Source organism: Boleophthalmus pectinirostris, unplaced genomic scaffold, assembly GCF_026225935.1.
Source record: "Boleophthalmus pectinirostris isolate CB_2022bp ecotype Guang Dong unplaced genomic scaffold, ASM2622593v1 HiC_scaffold_7, whole genome shotgun sequence".
Classification (NCBI taxonomy): domain Eukaryota; kingdom Metazoa; phylum Chordata; class Actinopteri; order Gobiiformes; family Gobiidae; genus Boleophthalmus; species Boleophthalmus pectinirostris.
Window position 1 is genome coordinate 37,849,032 of NW_026571473.1, and position 8,932 is coordinate 37,857,963.

Consider the following 8,932-nt stretch of genomic DNA (forward strand, 5'->3'; position numbering starts at 1 on the left):
CGACGTCGCCCGGAGGCATTACCAGGGCCCAACCCTGGAGCCAGGCCTGGGGTGGGTGCTCACCAGCGAGCGCCTAGTGGCCGGGCCTTCCCCCACAGGGCCTGGACGGGCTCAGCTCGAAGGAGCGACATGGGGCCGTCCTCACGTGGGCCCAGCACCCGCAGGAGGATCCATATGGGGCCGGTGCAGAGAGACGTGGGCAGCAGTCGACGGTCGGGGTGAAGGAAGTTTGAGGGTCTCTGCTTAGACTGATGCCCCCGACCCGGCCCCGGATAACGGAAGAAAATGGAAATGGATGTGAGGAAGAATATGATTATCCACTAGAAATGTAACAATATCAAAATCTCTCAATACGATATTTTCATAATATTCATCTCATGGAACGATACTTATTGCAATATTTTGTGGAAGTGAACAAAACTGTGAATACTCTTCCTCTTAAAATGCCTTGATAAAACGTAACCCAAAGAACTAAGATTTAAAAATGCTTAGAACTTTTATTTCTTCAGGTGTTGAAATGGAGCAAAGGATCATGGTCTATGTAGTTCCTTCTGTTTTTTTTTTTTTCCTTTTGCTATTCATTCAAGCGAAGAAACTGGAAATTTGATATATTGTGATGGTCCTGACGATACGACGTCACAGTATTTCGGTTATTGTTACATCCCTAGTATCCACCACACGAGATTTCTTGATTTAAAACACATTTTTATTTTCAAAACAACCGTATAAAATACAAAATTTCAAAACACAAACATTTACATTGACCATAGAAAAATATTTCTCTGACTAGAACATCGTCAGACTTAAATATTGTGCATGATTCTCCCTCGCGGAGGGAATACGAGCTTCACCTGCCAATGTGACAGTAAAGGTCAGTGCTCAGAGGTCAACAGGAGGTCACAGTAGATCAGTCTTGGTTTGGAATCAGTCTTTGGTCTGGATCAGTCTTTGGTCTGGATCAGTCTTTTGTTCTGGATCAGTGTTTGAAGACGACCGGAGCGATCTTCATCACGGTGGACCTCAGCCCTGACGCTGCTCCTGACGTGGTCCAGAACATTCCCCGTGAAGAGCCGAGGCTGCTGGGAAATTCTCCGTTCAGGTTCGAGTCTCCGCAGCCGCCGAACCACCAACCTCCTGCAACGAAACCGACGAAACCGTTTAATATTCTGACTTCTGACCGTCAAATTAAGACTAACCAGAGACTAAACCAGGACTAGAACAGGACCAGCCCAAGTCTACATGAGGTCTTTCTGTTACCTGAGTGAGTCTGTGCACAGTTGTCCCCCGCGCTGAGGTCGTTGTCCCGGTCGGGTGGAGAAGGGCAGCCCGGAGGAACCAGAGGAACCGGCGCTGAACAGTCCCCCCAGAGACGCTCCCGACTCTGGGCCGAGGTGGAGCGAGAACTGCCCGTCCTCTCCGTCCAGCTGGAACTCCGAGCTCATCACGTGACTCTGCCGGGACCAGTCGGAGAGCTCCACCTGCAGCGTGTAGCGCCCCTGTCTGGCCAGAGCGTGGACGTGCTCCAAACCGAGCCAGAACTCACCTAAAAACAAGCACATTTTTTGTCAAGAGTTAGTTTCTCTGGAGGTACAAATAAAATCATAGACGTGTCAGACTGAGGGTTTGTTTACACGAGGACGCTTCTGGGTAAAAACGACAAAATATTTAATTGGAAGTGTCTTTTGTTTAGACGGTGACGGCGTTTTTGAGGCTTAAAAGCGCAAAAATCTGAAACCATCCTCCAGAATGTAAAAGTTGAAAACACTTCGTCGTAGTGTTTTCGTCTACACTGCCCAAGACGCAAAACTCTGGTCGGATCTGCTCATGTCGCGTACACGTTTACGTCACATACATCACCACCGAGACGCAGATTTCCTCCCAAAAACTCTTGTCTAAACGCGGAATAAAAAGTGAAGACGTGACGCCACTTTTGCGTTTCTGTTCAGACGTCATCATGTAAACGTAGATCATCTCTATCATCTTCGGTTGAACTAGAGACATATTTATTTAAAACGTTGTTATTATTTTATATTCTGCTTGTTCTGGATTCAATGTTTAAGCAAAACTAAGAAAATTAAGGAAAACTTTAAAATTACATATCTCGAAAGAAGAGAAAACATGCAGATGCTGTAGAAATTTTTCTGTAAATATTTAGTTTGGCTCACGACTTAGTTCAGTTTTTAATTTTGGCCCAATGTGAATTTGAGTTTGACTCCCCTGGTCTAAAAATTAGGACTGTTTCCATAGCGATTAACAATTACAGCAACAAAATATCATGTTTTGATTGGAGCAAAGTAACAGTATGATCAGGTTTTGTTTTACGTTTAGTTTTAGTTTTAATTTTGGGCTAAAATTGTGGCAGCTGTGATGACCAGAATTTATAAAAATGTAGTGATATTATAAATTTATTTACTGTAATACTTCTGTAGCATTTTAAATGTGTAAAAAGTACAATGTACAACAGGCGTCTCCAACCTGTAGCTCTCCACCTCCTTCCCAGTAGCTCGCCAAAGGATTTCTAAATTATACGTATTGTGCTGAAAAGTAAAACTCACTGTGAATGTGTAATTTTAAAAGCCTGATTCATCAGACAGTTTCACTTGCTGGAAACCATCTGATCTCGCAGCATTAGGATTCGTTCGCTCGACGGTAGGTGGGGACTTTTTTAAATTTAACCAATCAAAATCCTGTAGGAAGAAGGACAATAACGTCTTTCCTCTTGATAAAATTCAACCAAACATTCTCTTTGTTAAAGCTTTAAAACCTCAATATCGGGAATCGTTGCCAATAAAGAATGTCTGTGTCTTCGCTGATTGGCTGGTGCCCGGACTCGCACTTCCGGAGTTTTTGCGAACCTTGTAATGTATTCCGATTCCTGACCTAGTCGCTGGAGAGAAATGAAATTGCCCGTCGATAATTTTAATGCCTAAATTTGTTCACTAATAAATGGATAATAGGTACATTTTTGTAAACATCTAACTGTATCCTGTCTAAGGCTCGCCGTGGCTTTTATTTTTACTCAATCTCCTGTAGCTCTTTGGCATTTTGGTTTTGTAAAAGTAGCTCGCCGGAAGAAAAAAAGGTTGGAGACCCCTGGTGTCCACAATATAAATCAGAGTATAAAGTAAATTCTTACCGGTGAGGCTTCCAAATCCGGTTTTGTAGTCGTTCCAGGTCTGGTCAAAACTCTGGGAGCCGTCGAAGCGATTCTGGATCACTGTCCATCCTCCGTCTACAGAAGAACACGGAAACTCTTATTAAAAGTCTTTTATTTATGCATTTCTACCGTCTATAACATTACTACAACGCTGTGCTGAATGTTTTTGTAGTAGATCAGAAGAAAGATTCAAACTTTTTTACATTTTTAAGTTATTATTTGTCTCGTGGCGAAGCAGTTTTGAAGTTTTCTGTCATTTCAGTGTTTTAAGTGCTAAAAAAACAAACAAAATCGATCTGTTTTTACCTTGTGTCATGTCACAGAGGACGCTGAAGGGCCTGGAGCCGTCCGGTTGGATCAGGTAAACTCCGCTTTTCCTCTGACCCTGGACAAACAGCTCGTGGCAATCTCTGGCAAAACCTGCAGCGCAAACCAAACAAACACATGAGTTTAAAGCGCCAGGTTTTATCGCGCTGTTTTGGCCCCGCTGGTTATAGTTTAACCCCGGTGTCGATCTCTGTGCCAACGTGAAGTGCAAAGGTGAAGCCGTCGTTGCGCAAAACTTGACCCAGAAGCGAGGATGTAAAAGTTGTTTTGTTCGAGCGCCGGGCTGTGTGGGCGCGACGGATTTATGTCAGCAAAAGAGATTTTTAGATGACGGATGGAGCTCAGCTGTGTTTGGTCTGGACGAAACTTGTACGGTCCTGAAACTCGGCTTCAAAACGCACAATTGCCACGAAAAGTATCATGAATTTTAAGCAATAGTTGCGTACAAATACTCTACAGTTCTATTCGTTTGATCCCCAGGTTTGACTACCACAAATTTAAGAATTTTGAAGACCTTTTTAAGACCACTTAGATGAAAATTAAGACCGAGTTCGGACAATTAAGCGAAGAAAAACACCAGATCCAGTTCTAATCATGACCGAACAACAAGAATCTAAGAGCCGCTGTGGATCAAACCTACACTTCCCATCTTTTGATCGTTTTTTTTTATCGTTTACGCTTTGAAACTCTCCATTTTTCACTCCAAAAAACTAGGCGAATGAAATTGAAGAAATTTGTGAAAAAATAAGACTTTTACAACATAATTTAAGACGTTTTAAGGCCTTAAGGAACATGAAATTTAAGATCTTGACTTTTAAGACCACTCTGTTTAAAGTAAAATTTGAAAAAGCAGTATTTAAGATTCGTGGACCATCACAATATATCGAAATACAATCTCTTTGCTTAAATGAAGAGTTATGGTGCAGCAATAGCTAAAAAAAAACAGAGGGAACTACATAGACCATGATCCTTTGCTCCATTTCACTGCAGACGACAAGAAGAAATTACAGTTCTAACACTTTTAAGTCTTGTCGAGGCATTTTAAGAAGAAAAAGGAACATTTTAACAGTTTTTTTTTTCACAGCCTCCACAAAATATCGCAATAAATATCGTACCGTGAGATGTGTATCGTGAAAATATCGTACAGAGAGATTTGGGATTTTGTTACATCCCTAAACGTGATCCTTTCGTAGCGTGAGGTTCATACCGTGACAATATCGTTTCGCGAGACTTGGATATCGTTACGCCCGTGGAGAAAAAGCGTAAGAGATGAAACCCGTCTCACCTTTTGTCTGGTTGTCGTCGTTCTGCAGCATCAGGTCGTGTCTGCGCCGGAAAGACTTCATCCTCTTTTGTCCGACCTGGAAATGAAACGAAACAAACTCAGAAACTACAGCCACAGAGTCTTTCACTTCGTAGAAACCGTCTGACCTCGCAGCATTAGGATTCGTACTTTTTTTATTTAACCAATCGCTTCTGTTTGGTCGTGACGTATGTAACGCGCCAAATCCCGTAGGAAGAAGAACAATAACGTCTTTCTCCTTGATAAAATTCACCAAACGTTCTCTTCGTTCCGGCTTTAAATCCTCGATCTCGTGAATCGTCGCCAACAAAGAATGTCTGACTCTTCGCTGATTGGCCGGTGCCTGAACCGTCTAGTTTATTCTGATTCTTGAACTAATCGCTGGAGAGAAATGAAACTGAGCGGAGGCACTAGGAGTCTCAGAGTCAGAGAAAATGTGTAAAAGTGTAGATCAACGATGTCAAACTCAGATTCACAGAGGCCAAAATTAAAAACTGGGACTAAGTCATGGGTCAAACTAAATATTTACTGACAAATTTCAATTGTAAGTGAGTTAAAACCACATGTTACTATTTCCTGGTTGTATTTTATCATTTTTTTATCACGTTTTATTTTGGAAAACCACAAGTGCGCGCTGCTCCCGTGTGTATTTTATTTTGGTTGTTCAACTTCCCGTGTCAGTCGCCCGTTGGAGACCGCAGAGGTTCTAAAAAAGTTCTAAAAAATATATATATACTTCACAAAAACAACGCACTTTTAACATGTATTGTGGTGCGTTGGTTTTGAGTTAAACCTTTTCGTATTAAAATAAATGTTTAATAATAGTTTTGCTTAAATATTGAATCCAGAACAAGCGTAAAATAAAATAATAACAACATTTTAAATAAATGTCTCTATAGCCGATCAAATCTGAGCTCGAATACGTATTTGATTTGATCTCGCGGGTCGAATAGGATCATGTCGAGGTCCAAATTTATAGTGTGACGGGGCTGACCTTGCTCTGCAGCGCCTGGAGGTGGACGCTCTGCTTCTCCAGCTTGTCCTGCTGCTGCTTGATCTTCTCCACGAGCTGGTCGATGCGTCGGTTCTGCGCCGCCATCATCCTCTGCGCGACAAAACACAATTCTTAGAAGGTTTCTACGCTGCACAAATACACAAACTACTAACGATACTACTGCTTACTACTGCTCTTCTACTGCGCTTTTGCTTCTGTTTTTCCAGGTGGGTTTCTTCTAGACACTCCACTTTCCTTCATTTAGTCCAAACTTGAACCCCAAGTCAGATCTTCCATGTTTCTAAAGGAGTCCTGACCAAGACTAGAAGGAGATCTGGAGATGTTCCTACTGCTCCTGACACGTTTAACCCAGAGAAACTTCCGATAAAGTTGATCCTAACCATAAAATCTGAGCCGCAGAAGAAGCAGGAGTATAAATAGTAGAAGGAGTAGAAAGAAGTAAAAGTATTCCGTCTTTACCTGCACGAGAGGAACTTTGGAATCATCGCTGGAGTTACTATCCGGCATCGCCTTCCCGAGCACCTCCTGCACCCTCTGCTCCAGCCTCCGCACCCTGTCGCTCAGCTCCCCGTCGGCCCGCTCCCCCCGCTCCTCCCGCAGGCTCCGGAGCGTCCCGTTCACGCCCCTCAGCCCGGCGTCCAGCTCCCTCATCTGCGTCCGGCTCTTGTCCACGTGCTCCTTCAGCGCCTGGCCCAGCTGCAGCAGACCATGGGCCACCACGTTCACGTCGTCCCAGGAGGCGTGCTTGTCCCGGCCGCCCGTGGGGAACCCGCTCACGGCGAGGGCGAGGGCGAGGGCGGTCAGCAGCAGCGACGCCGAAGTCAGGTGGGCAGTCATGGTGGTTGTAGTGGTTTGGTCGGAGTTTCTAGAGTGGTTTGAGGAGAAGAGGGCAGGAGCGTGTTTATATCCACGGCCGAGGGGGAGGAGGAGGAGGAGGAGGAGGAGGAGGAGGAGGAGGAGGAGGGATGTGTGCCTGGAACGGTGCAACAGTGGAAGAGGGGAAGGGAGGGGGCCATGATGCAAGAGAAGTCGTGGATTACGAACATAAAGCCGTCCCAGAGGAGTGGAGTCTATATTTACAACACGGTTTTGGGTCAAGCTTTACAATAAGACGCCATAAAAAACAGCAAACTAATCATTACCTAAGCCTTTGTTTGTAAATGTTAATTCTTACTAAAATATCTGTTTGGCACAAGTTAATACTTTTTCATTATTATCTAACAGTGTTGGGAAGTTTGACTTTTAAAATGTAATCCCCTACAGATTACAGATTACATACCCCAAAATGTAGTTTGTAACGTAATCCATTAAATTACTTAAAGTGAGTAATGTAATCTGAATACTTTGGATTACTTGACATCGTCATAGTTTTTAAAATGACATGAATGTACCAACCACATCCTGAAAATTCATGTTTGTTTTCTTCAAATTGCCCCTGGTTTAAGTCCTGGTTTAGTCCTGGTTTAGTCCTGGTTTAGACCTGTTTAGACCTGGTTTTATGGTTTAGTCTGGTTTTAGACCTGGTTTAGTCCTGGTTTTAGACCTGGTTTAGACCTGGTTTAGTCTGGTTTAGACTGGTTTAGTCCTGGTTTAGACCTGGTTTAGTCCTGGTTTAGACCTGGTTTAGTCCTGGTTTAGTCCTGGTTTAGACCTGGTTTAGTAAGACCTGGTTTAGAGTCCTGGTTTAGTCCTGGTTTAGACCTGGTTTTCCTGGTTTAGGCTGGTTTAGTCCTGGTTTAGTCCCTGGTTTAGACCTGGTTTAGACCTGGTTTAGAGTCCTGGTTTAGACCTGGTTTAGTCCTGGTTTAGACCTGGTTTAGACCTGGTTTAGTCCTGGTTTAGTCCTTTAGACCTGGTTTAGACCTGGTTTAGACCTGGTTTAGTCCTGGTTTAGACCTGGTTTAGACCTGGTTTACCTGGTTCTGGTTTAGACCTGGTTTAGTCCTGGTTTAGACCTGGTTTAGACCTGGTTTAGACCTAGTTTAGACCTGGTTTAGTCCTGGTTTAGAGTCCTGGTTTAGACCTGGTTTAGTTTCCTGGTTTAGACCTGGTTTAGTCCTGGTTTAGACCTGGTTTGACCTGGTTTAGACCTGGTTTACCTGGTTTAGACCTGGTTTAGACCTGGTTTAGACCTGGTTTAGTCCTGGTTTAGACCTGGTTTAGACCTGGTTTAGTCCTGGTTTAGCCCAAAATGTGAAAACAGGAAAACACCTCCATGTAATCCATTTATTTCAACAAAGTAACTGTAATCCAATTACCAGTCACTGAAACAGTAACTGTAACTGAATACAGTTACGCATAATTTGTACTCTGATTACATAACTCCAGTACTTGTAATCTGTTACTCCCCAACACTGTCGACTAAGCATTAGTTGTTTTCATGAAATCTGTGTATTAATGTTTGTTGTAACTGAAAACAGTTTATGAACTAATATTGTACTAATATTTGTTAATAGTCTAAATGTCTTTTTGACACTAATTAATAGATATTTTTTACATCATTTAAATGTTAAATGTTTATTTACAAACTATATGTTAATATAAAAGTTAATGAGTAGAGATGTAACGACAGTCAAGACTCACATGATATTTCCTCCATACACTTCTATGATATTTATTGTGATATTTTGGAGAAACTATTGTAAACAGGAGACTTACTGCTTTTAAAAGACTCAATGCAAATCAATACTGTCATAAGACCAAGAAGTAAAGTAAAAAAAAACACATTTCTTCATGTTGTCTGCACTGAAATGAATCATGGGATATGTAGTTCCCAGTGTTTCTTAGCCGTCAGTGCATTTAAACAAATGAACTCGATATACTGTGACGACGATATATCGAGACCTTTGACGATACGATATCACATTTCGGTTACGATGACACATTATTACTGAACTGTTATTAAACTTTGCCTCTGCTTTTCCTGTTGGAACAGTAATTATGAACTATTTACAACTATTTTTGATACATTCATTAATGAGACAGTGAGTCTCTCGATTATTACAAAAAGACATTTAGTTCACGATTAACAAATATTAATATGATATTAGTTCATAGTAATAGTTAATAATGCAAACAAATAAAGTTTAGTTTAATGATGAAAAACCTATTAACTTGTGCCAAACTGATA

The 8,932-nt window shown here is 42.0% G+C and overlaps 1 pseudogene; it reads right to left on the reverse strand.

Annotated features, from left to right (window-relative positions):
* Positions 1-724: 724 nt before the first annotated feature.
* Positions 725-6,663, reverse strand: LOC110161297 (angiopoietin-related protein 4-like; annotated as a pseudogene).
* Positions 6,664-8,932: the final 2,269 nt, after the last annotated feature.